We start from the raw sequence: 10,247 nt of genomic DNA on the forward strand, positions 1-10,247 counted from the left end.
CACACCACTACACACTACACACTACACACTACCACACACTACACACTACACACTCACGCACTACACACTACACACTACACACTACACACTACACACTACACACCACGCACTACACACTCACACACTACACACTACGCACTACACACCACACACTACACACCACACTACACACTACACACTACACACTACACACTACGCACTACACTACACACACACTACGCACTACACACTATGCACTATGCACTACACACTTCACACTTCACACTACACACTACACACTACACACTACGCACACACTACACACTTCGCACTACGCACTACACACTACACACTACACACACACTTCACACTACACACTACGCACTACACACTATGCACTATGCACTACACACTTCACACTACACACTACACACTACACACTACGCACTACACACACACACTACACACTACACACACTACACACTACACACCACGCACTACACACTACGCACACTCACACTTCACACTACGCACTATGCACTACGCACACACTTCACACTTCACACTACGCACTATGCACTACGCACACACTTCACACTTCGCACTACGCACTATGCACTACGCACACACTTCACACTATGCTCAGTGAGGAGCGGGTCGATGAAAGATGAGAGAAGTCTCTCTCATGTTCTGCAGTGTTAGTTTAGTTTGCTGTCATGTTACTCGACCCCGTATTTGTGAATATAAATATCTGAAGTGAAAGTTATGTCACAAAACTATGTTGTTGCGTGTCATTGCACATTTTTAAGAGGGTATATAGAAATCCTGGAGCTTTCTTAGTGTGTATACTGCGTATACCTGCGTATCACGTAGACGACACCACTTTTGCCAACCGCCATAAAAACGGAAGAAAAGAAGACTAGCACTTTTACAGCGGACAGCGGTTTACTGAAGTCTAAAGTTTGGCTAGAAGACCAAGAAGCTAGCGAAACCGATCCTGGGTTGACCTGGACCAAGAAAGCAAATTCTTCCAACGAGAGAAGAGTTTACTTGTCCGCTTTTGAACGTTGCTGTGTGAACACAAACGAACCAAGAGACAAATGCAACCATCGTATCATTTAAGCCCCTGAATCTGAACATAGCCAACAAGCGTACGTGTCTGAAAACGCCCTGAGGGAGACAGAAATAATCAGGGCTAGATCTAAGAAAAGACACGAGCGTGAGGGAAGTAGGTTAGACATGATTAGTATGGCGTGAGACACGAAGCTAAGGAGGACAAATCAGTCAGGAGGAATGAGGAGTTTTGCTTTTGTAGAGATGGTAACTACTGCAGGAGTAGAAAGGAAATCAGAGACAATTGACATAATTATACATTCAGAGAGGAGATTTCTGGGTGTTGTGGGACTTTTAGACTCAAACTCAAACACCTGAGAAATAGACAATTTACAGGAGAAAGGGAAATGGATTGGAAAGGGTTATTGTGGGAGATTTTAGTTTAATCCAGTAGTTAGTTAGTAAAAAAAGTAAAAAACATTCTAGATGTCAGCCATCATTAAAAACCAAAGAAGAAACTTACAACCGTTCCCTCATTCACTCACTCACTATTCCCTATAGTGTTTATTAAATAGTGAACTATATCGGGAACGACCAAACCAGATTTCGGACACTCGCTGAAAACATTGTTGCATCAGGAGATGCCTGTTGTTTGTGTGACGGAGACGCACGGCGCCCAGCATCATGTAAACAAACCCAATCAAAAATACTTCTAAAGGCAGCTACACAGCGGGCCGATAATCGTCCTTTGGACAGTCTAGCGAGGTCGGTGACTCGAGTCTGGTCGGTGTGTTCGTGCCGTCGTCCGTTGGAGGAGCCGTCGGCTTCATTTGGGCCGACCTGACATGCTCAGTCAGAGACAGGACAGTCACACGGAAACGGCGAGCGGGATGAGCGTGACTAGAGCCTCTCAAAATCTGATGAACATCTTCTAAACTGACCTTTGTTGATGTGAAATGAAGACAGATTCAGCAACAGCACGGCCTGTTTCTCTCTTCAGATGTTTCCAGAAACACGTTTCGATGAACTATCTTCAATCCGATTCAGTCCAATATGAGATCGTATTCTGAACGAGTCGCCACTAACGGCCGGTTGAAAAATCCAAAATCTGGAAGCAGCAGCCAGACCCACGTGACGCGTTCGTCCAATCAGCTGCCGGTTTTCATATTTTGGGCGACAATCCAGATTAGCGCCGCCTGCTGTTATGGAGACGTATTACGTCTCGTCTCTTCAGTGTTCTGAGGAACTTTTTGGGCCAACTCTGGGAGACTGATCAGTCCGACTGGCTTTACTGCTGACGGTCGGCCGTCTGGTTGGTGTGTAACGGCCTTTACACGTCCCTGAAACAAACCGAGCACTCAGGAGAATAGTAACAGGTTGTATATTATATATGTTACATTTCCATTGTTTAGAAACGAAATCCAGCTCCATATTTCCTTTTCAGTTTTTGCAGGTCCATCTTATATATATATATATATATATATATATATATATATATATATATATATATATATATATATATATATATTATTTACAGATTATTCAGAGTAGCGTAATGTCTTTTCTTTTTTTTTTTATTAATTGCATTAACTGTAAAATTTAAATATGATTTGTATTTTCAAATGTTGTGTAATGTGAAGTAATGTCTGTGTGTGTGTTTGGTGTGTAATGTGATGTCGTAAATTGTTTTGTCACATGACAGATTGTAGGACCCCAGGAAGAATAGCTTTTAGCTTATGCTGAAGCTAATGGGGATCCAAATAACAATGTACACTCAAATTAGCTGTGCATTGTGGGTATTTTATAGGGCACTATATAGTGAATGAAATTAACCGCAGAGAATTCAAACACTATATAGGGAACTATTTCCGTGATAGGGAACGGTTTCAACTCAGCTATTGTTATTGTAATGTCATGTTCATGATGATGAACCGGTTTTATTTTGGTAATAACAGGGAGGTGTGTTCAGGTGCATTCTGGGCGTGCTGGTCTTACAGGGAGGTGTGTTCAGGTGCATTCTGGGCGTGCTGGTCTTACAGGGAGGTGTGTTCAGGTGCATTCTGGGCGTGCTGGTCTTACAGGGAGGTGTGTTCAGGTGCATTCTGGGCGTGCTGGTCTTACAGGGAGGTGTGTTCAGGTGCATTCTGGGAGTATTGCTATCTTGAGGCAGCAGAAAGTGATGGCACCATTGACCAACAAAAACCTGGTCTAAAGTCAATAACGCAGCATTTCATTGTTATTTTAACAGCTTATTAGTAAAATGCTCCTAGGTTTATGCACAGCGTGCACACTATGCTTGTTATACACACAGGGATTAAAAATAAAAATATCAAAATGTGAAATAGTATTATGATATGATCTGCTCGTGTGCTTTCACTTCACGCATGAGCAGAAAAACACACCAAAAACTGACACAAGTACTCATAATCTAATACAAATACAACTACTCAAGGTTCCACCAATTAGGACACAGGAGTGCGAGAGAGAAAAATAATGGTGTTTCATAATGATATATCTTTTAGTTCAAATATTTTCCCTATTCCCCTCCAGTGTCTCCCCTTAAATAGCTTTAAAGTCTCGCAATGGAGTAGAAGAAATGAAATGATTTGACTGTCCATATGAATATAAGTTAGATACGTAGAGAAACATCAACAGTCTGGCAGGTTGAAAAATGGAGGTGTCTTCATGAACCCAAAAAAACTATTCCTGTCCTCCAATATTTCCTGAAACACAGGAACACAGGACATAATTTAAAGAGCAGCTGTGTATGATGAAGCAGGATGAAATAAGTGAAGACTGCAGCAGTTACGTTTCTATCAATTAGTCCAGAGATGCGATGTTACACAAGACAAAGAAAGACAAATCTCTTCGCCTCCGATCGGAGATGTTTGACACTCATGAGGACGGACTGTGAGCTGGAAAAGATCCGCCTCGGTTTGACCTTTGGTCAAAGTGAATTCATTACGCAGCCCCTGCAGAACGCTGCACATCCAGTCCTCTACAGAAACCACAAATGAGGGCGGACGGAGGAACCTCGCAGGGGGGCTTCACAGGCCCCGGGGGCCGGCGTGATGTGTCTGTCATCTCTGCAGCGCAGTGGTCACGTCTTGGGAAAAAACTCCCCGACCTGCCCCGGCCTTCGTCAGAGGCTGAAGGAGACAAAGTTCAGCTAAAGACGTGGTGTCGCATTGAAAACTGTGTCTCATCCCTCCTACATTGTTAGAAAAGTCCGTAGAAATGCAGGCTTATATACTGTGTAATGTTTTGAGTTGATTCTTAGCAAAAAAAAACTTTTTTCATTCACAAATATGAGCTCATTCATGTGTAATTACTTCCACCAACTAATAAAAGTATTCTCTTAGCGTAGAATCTGCCATTCAGAATCATTCAGAATACATACGAGCGACTCGCTCGAACGGCGGCAGCCATGTTGCGCCTCCATCTTTAAAATCCATTAGCCAATGAGGGACGTACCTCCTCCGCCTTTCGCGCTTTTACATTCAGTGGCACCGTGACGAATGCCAGGGGGAGATTACTCGATCTGCCAGCAGATTTGAAAGCTTGGTGAAGATGGAGGATCACGCTGATACTTCACTAACATTAGCTTGCATTCGTTTGGGAACCTGATAGCTGATGTTAGCAATGAAATGGTACCAAAATAATGAAAACATAAAACTATTATTACACTGGAAGGAACACTCACGGACAAAGTGGTACTTCTTGGAATAATACGTCCACCGTAGGAGTTACAACCATAGATAGTTAAAGAAATGGACCAACAGGTCCCGTTGCTCTGGACGGAGACCAGTGAAGGATATTAGAAGTCACTTTTCCGGTGATAAACTGACCTTGAAGACGTAGATGTGACGTGAGCAACCTGTCTGAAAGTTGGAAGTCTTCTGGTGGCTGTGCCAAGAGAAATCTCAATCATTCCCAATCTAGCAGAGACGGAGAGCGTAGGTATATGTAAGGAGATAACATGGACACAGGCTGTGGGACCATCGGGTTGTGGAAGCATATGGCTGACTCCATTTGCCTAACTAACTTTACTTTAATTTCAGCTCCTCTGGTTTGTTTGGCTCCGTTCCGTTCGTCTCTGTTTCAGCGTAGCTCGTAATCGATACCACAAGCTGATGCACGGATGTACGACACGTCACAAAACAAGTGTTCATGGGAAATGTAGGATCAGGACTACATGCAGTGTTGGCTAGAAAAAAAGATTTTATTTCCAAGCCAAAGACACACAAAACCGCCCAAATTTCTTGGCGGAAAACAGACCAACATTTCTGCAGCCAGCCGATTCAAACAGACGCAGTGTTTGCTTCATTCATTACCGGCCAAAGTGACTCTTAACTCGTACCTTTAAAATGTTACCTGCCATTGTAAATTTGTACCTGCATTTAGCGTGTTGGCGGATGTCACTTTAAAGCCCTGCTTGCGATAAATAAACAGAGAAATATCAACAGGTTCTCACTCCCATCGCGTAAAATATGGACGCTTGGTCAGGTGCCTTTGTCGTTGTTATTGACGCTAAAAGTCCTTTAGCATCATATAACGCACATTAACTAAACGCTCTGGGTCGGGACTATTGGCGTCCTTTTTGAAGCAATTATGTCGAAAAGGTCGTGGGTGGGCTTACGTTTCTGTGGCACGCGGGAATAACGGGACGGTTAAAGAAGAAAGCGACTTCAGGAAACGTGACAAGCGGGACACGAACCCCGGTCTTCTGGGTGAAAGTCCTGTAATGTTTGACCCATCCACCACCCCAAGCACCCTCCCTACACGGAATTTCGACCTTACATATTACTCACTAAACCCTGTGTAGCTGCTGCTCTCTCGGTACGTTAAACAAACACGCTGAAGGACGCTGACAGCCACTGTCCAAACGTCCGTATTTTACGAGTTCAGAGTGAGAATGGGTTGGAAATATAGACATTTCATTATTTTGTTGATACAAAAAAAACACAATTACAGTTGCTTCAAAACATATTTGCTCATGAAAACTTGTTGCACATGAACATATTTTGTAGGTGAGGGTTATTTAGGGTGTTAGAAGTGATTCTGCATGTTGGGTAGAGCCTGTGATAAGAGCAACAACAGCTTATCACCAAAAACAGTGCCAACAAAAGTCTTGTGGATTATCACTTTATTATGCAAACAATAAATGATTTATTTTCCAAAATGTTTTGTTGGAATCACAGTGTTTTCCCTGGGTCAAAGACTTAGGTGCACATATTGCTTCTGACTGGCTAGTAGTCCTTACCTAGGTACTGTCAGGACACGCCCTCATACTCTGCTTCTGACTGGCTAGTAGTCCTTACCTAGGTACTGTCAGGACACGCCCTCATACTCTGCTTCTGACTGGCTAGTAGTCCTTACCTAGGTACTGTCAGGACACGCCCTCATACTCTGCTTCTGACTGGCTAGTAGTCCTTACCTAGGTACTGTCAGGACACGCCCTCATACTCTGCTTCTGACTGGCTAGTAGTCCTTACCTAGCTACTGTCAGGGCACGCCCTCATACTCTGCTTCTGACTGGCTAGTAGTCCTTACCTAGCTACTGCACATGTGCGACTGCCAACAAAGATGTTCCAGCAGTGAGAGGTCTCACTCTGTAGCTAAAACAGAGACCTGAACACAGGGTGAAAAGAGGAGCTGCAGCAATGAGCAGTACAACAACAATATGGTGTTTTTTGAAAAATAAACCATGTAAACCTATTCTGATTTAATCTCTAAATACAATTATGAACCTGAAAATGAGCATAATATGAGCACTTTAAACTGACGAACATTATATGTGTAAGAAATGGCTCAATTCAAACGTGATCGAATAATTATTTGTCTCTCCAAGTTCACTACTGTACAGATTCTTTTCCGAAATAAGACCCCATGACTCCGGTCGGTCCACCGGAAGGGATGGGACTTTGCCTCTCTATAAATAATTAATCTGCTTTAAATGTTGGTTTTTTTTTCATACAGTTTTCACTTTATTTGCAACCAAGCAGACCGTTGTTACATTTTTAGTCAAATCTACTTGTTCAGCTATACTAGCATGCACCTTTTTGGACTGATATTTTTGGACTGCCCATTGTGCTGTCTCTTATTTTTTCTATTGTCATGCCCATGTATTATTTAACCGTCCAAACTGACCTCTGATCTGTCAGACAGAGTGTCTGCAGCTCGATGCTCGGCCTCGCTGCCTGATGTGTTTCTGCAGAGTGAAGTCATGCACACCGACGGCGGTGCTGCATTATGTAAACACGTCACGTTTTCATGATGCTTTTAGCACCAAAACATCTCCATGTGACCAAAATGTGGATCTCAAATTGAATCAAAGACAAAGCTAAATGTGTTTCATGACATTCAATTTAAAAACACTTTCCAGTTCCAGTATTAAAAGCTCAGTTCACCCAATTTCTTCCTTCTAGTGGTACAGTTTGAATTAATGAGGATAGTTTGGGTTTTTCGGTGCCTGCAACCGGTTTGTTTCTAAGCAGGAAGAGTACTGTGGCTTTTTTTTTGTTTTTTTACAACTCTGAACAAAACTATAAACGCAACACTTTTGTTTTTGCCCCCATTTTTCATGAGCTGAACTCAAAGATCTAAGCCTTTTTCTATGGACACAAAAGGCCTATTTCTATCTATTCCTCTCTATTCCCTTTTTTTTTAACCTTTATTTATCCAGGTAAGTCGATTGAGAACAACTTGTCATTTGCAACGACGACCTGTCACATTCACACAGGTCCACATTCATACCTGGACGCTGCCCAGTACCACCACAGTCTGATCTGATCACATTCATACTGGAAGCTGCCCAGTACTACCACAGTCTGATCTGATCACATTCATACTGGAAGCTGCCCAGTACCACCACAGTCTGATCTGACCACATTCATACTGGAAGCTGCCCAGTACCACCACAGTCTGATCTGACCACATTCATACTGGAAGCTGCCCAGTACTACCACAGTCTGATCTGATCACATTCATACTGGAAGCTGCCCAGTACTACCACAGTCTGATCTGATCACATTCATACCTGGAAGCTGCCCAGTACTACCACAGTCTGATCTGACCACATTCATACTGGAAGCTGCCCAGTACCACCACAGTAACAAACAAAGTAACAATGTACCCATAACGTGTTCTGTGCTCACGCAACGGTGCCTCTGCTAAATAGTCTCAGGAAGGAACTTGTTTTGGTGGAACATGTGGACATGTGTACCCTGCAGAGATCTGAGGAGCAGCTAACCATAGTCCTCATAACTCCAGTTTAAAATGCCAACACAAAGAAAGCACAAGGCAACGGATATCCGGTCTGAATGAGTGAAATCCGGTGAAATTTCCGGCAGCAACAGAGCAAATCCTGGAAGTGGAACATCGTGGATATAGACTAGAGGGGAGGAACAAACAACCGATGTCGTCGTATGTTTTGGAGGACTTGTTGAAAGACAGGATCCAAAGAAGCAACAGGGGAAACAAGGTTGAGCTTAGTGCTGCTTTGCCTTGCTGGTTGGGTTTCTGATTGGCTGTGAGCAGCAGCACCCTGAGGTGTCACCATCATCCTCTTCCTGTGCTGCGTCAAGGTGCTGCACTTAAGAGCAGATGATGCAGAAATGATGGCAGCAGCCGCTCATGTGGAAACGTTGCATTCGGTCAGTCTGGTTAGATAACGTTCCACTGATGCCTCTTTGTTTCCTGGTTTTCTGCTTATTTGATTTTCTCTCTCTCTCTCTCTCTCTCTCTCTCTCTCTCTCTCAGCAGCACAGACAGAAGTGATCCGAACTGCAGAAATGCATCTGATACTGAAAAATATTGTAAACTGAAAATATTCAGGGTGCATGTTTTAAACCTACCGGTTTTCCGTGCTTGATTATTTCTCAGTTATTTCCTCCGTTGAAACATCATCAAAACCTTTTTGGGAGGATTCAGGTCTACATCTACACTACTATGTTTTCAGTTTAGGAGACAAAAAATATCTCCATCCACACAAGAGTTTAAAGCTCCTTATCAGAAATAATCCCCATCCACACGTCTGACAATGCATATCACATATCCTATTTGCACACACTGGGCATGTGCGTGCCGGTGTAAACAGGAAGCTGATTGTCTGATGTTACTCTGCGGTTCAAAACATCATGGATGTAGAAGTTGAAAATACAGAAAATACTTTGGAGGAAGAAAAACTAAACGGTGAAAAGAGCAGGGATTCATTTGAGTGTGTTTACATGAACACTTAAATGTCGACAGTTTGTAGATGCATGGCGCAAAAGAAAAGAAGGAGAAATACACTAAACATTATCAAAGACTTGGATATAAACAGGTTTTAGGATACAAACCGACCTTTTTAACCCTCACGTCGGCGAAATAAGAGCCAATAATGTCGCAAAAAGTGACAAAACATTGGGAAAAGCATAAGAAAACGTCAAAAACTTTGGAAAACCAGACAAAAACATCAGACATGGGTGCCTGGTTAGCTCACCTGGTAGAGCAGGCCGTCCTATCCAAATAAAGGCGTGAAATGGCCAAAATTGACCAAAACCTTGGAAAAAAATGATCAAAAAAAGCTATAAAAATGTTGAAAGAAGCGACCAAAAGGTTGAAAAAAAACACAATTTGTAATAGTCGATGGGGGAGACGACACAAAGGTTAAGAAGCTGGTTGAAGGAATGAAAGAGGGAGGCTGCGTTCCGCCATTGCTGGAACACTGAAAAAATCAGGTTTAACACGACTGCACGTAAACAGAAATAGTCACTTTCATTAGCCATGGAAACAAGCTCAGTGGGAATATTGTCTTTTTCGAAATAAGGGCAAAACACAGGAACATAATGTGCACATAAATGTACTCAGTGATCAAGAGGAGTTTCACTTCTACACACCTGCTCTGAGTCAGCCTCGTTCGTTTGTCCCCAGCCCAATGAGCTCATTCCTCTCACCTGAGCTTCTCCGCTCAGATATCTCCACCTGCACTTTATTTCCTCGTCAGATCAGTTTGAAGCTGGTTTTCAGTTCGGTCTTTGTCGGATCCTTGCTTATGATCAATTGTTCCTTGACTGCACAAACCTTGCATGAAAAGTTATTTCTTCAAGTCTGAAGTCTTTGGAAGCCAGTTGAGGTGGTTCGGGCATCTGGTAAGGATGCCCCCTGGGCGCCTCCCTAGGGAGGTGTTCCAGGCACGTCCAGCTGGGAGGAGGCCTCGGGGGAGACCCAGGACT

The sequence above is a fragment of the Sander vitreus genome, chromosome 17 (assembly GCF_031162955.1).
Source record: "Sander vitreus isolate 19-12246 chromosome 17, sanVit1, whole genome shotgun sequence".
NCBI classification, from domain to species: domain Eukaryota; kingdom Metazoa; phylum Chordata; class Actinopteri; order Perciformes; family Percidae; genus Sander; species Sander vitreus.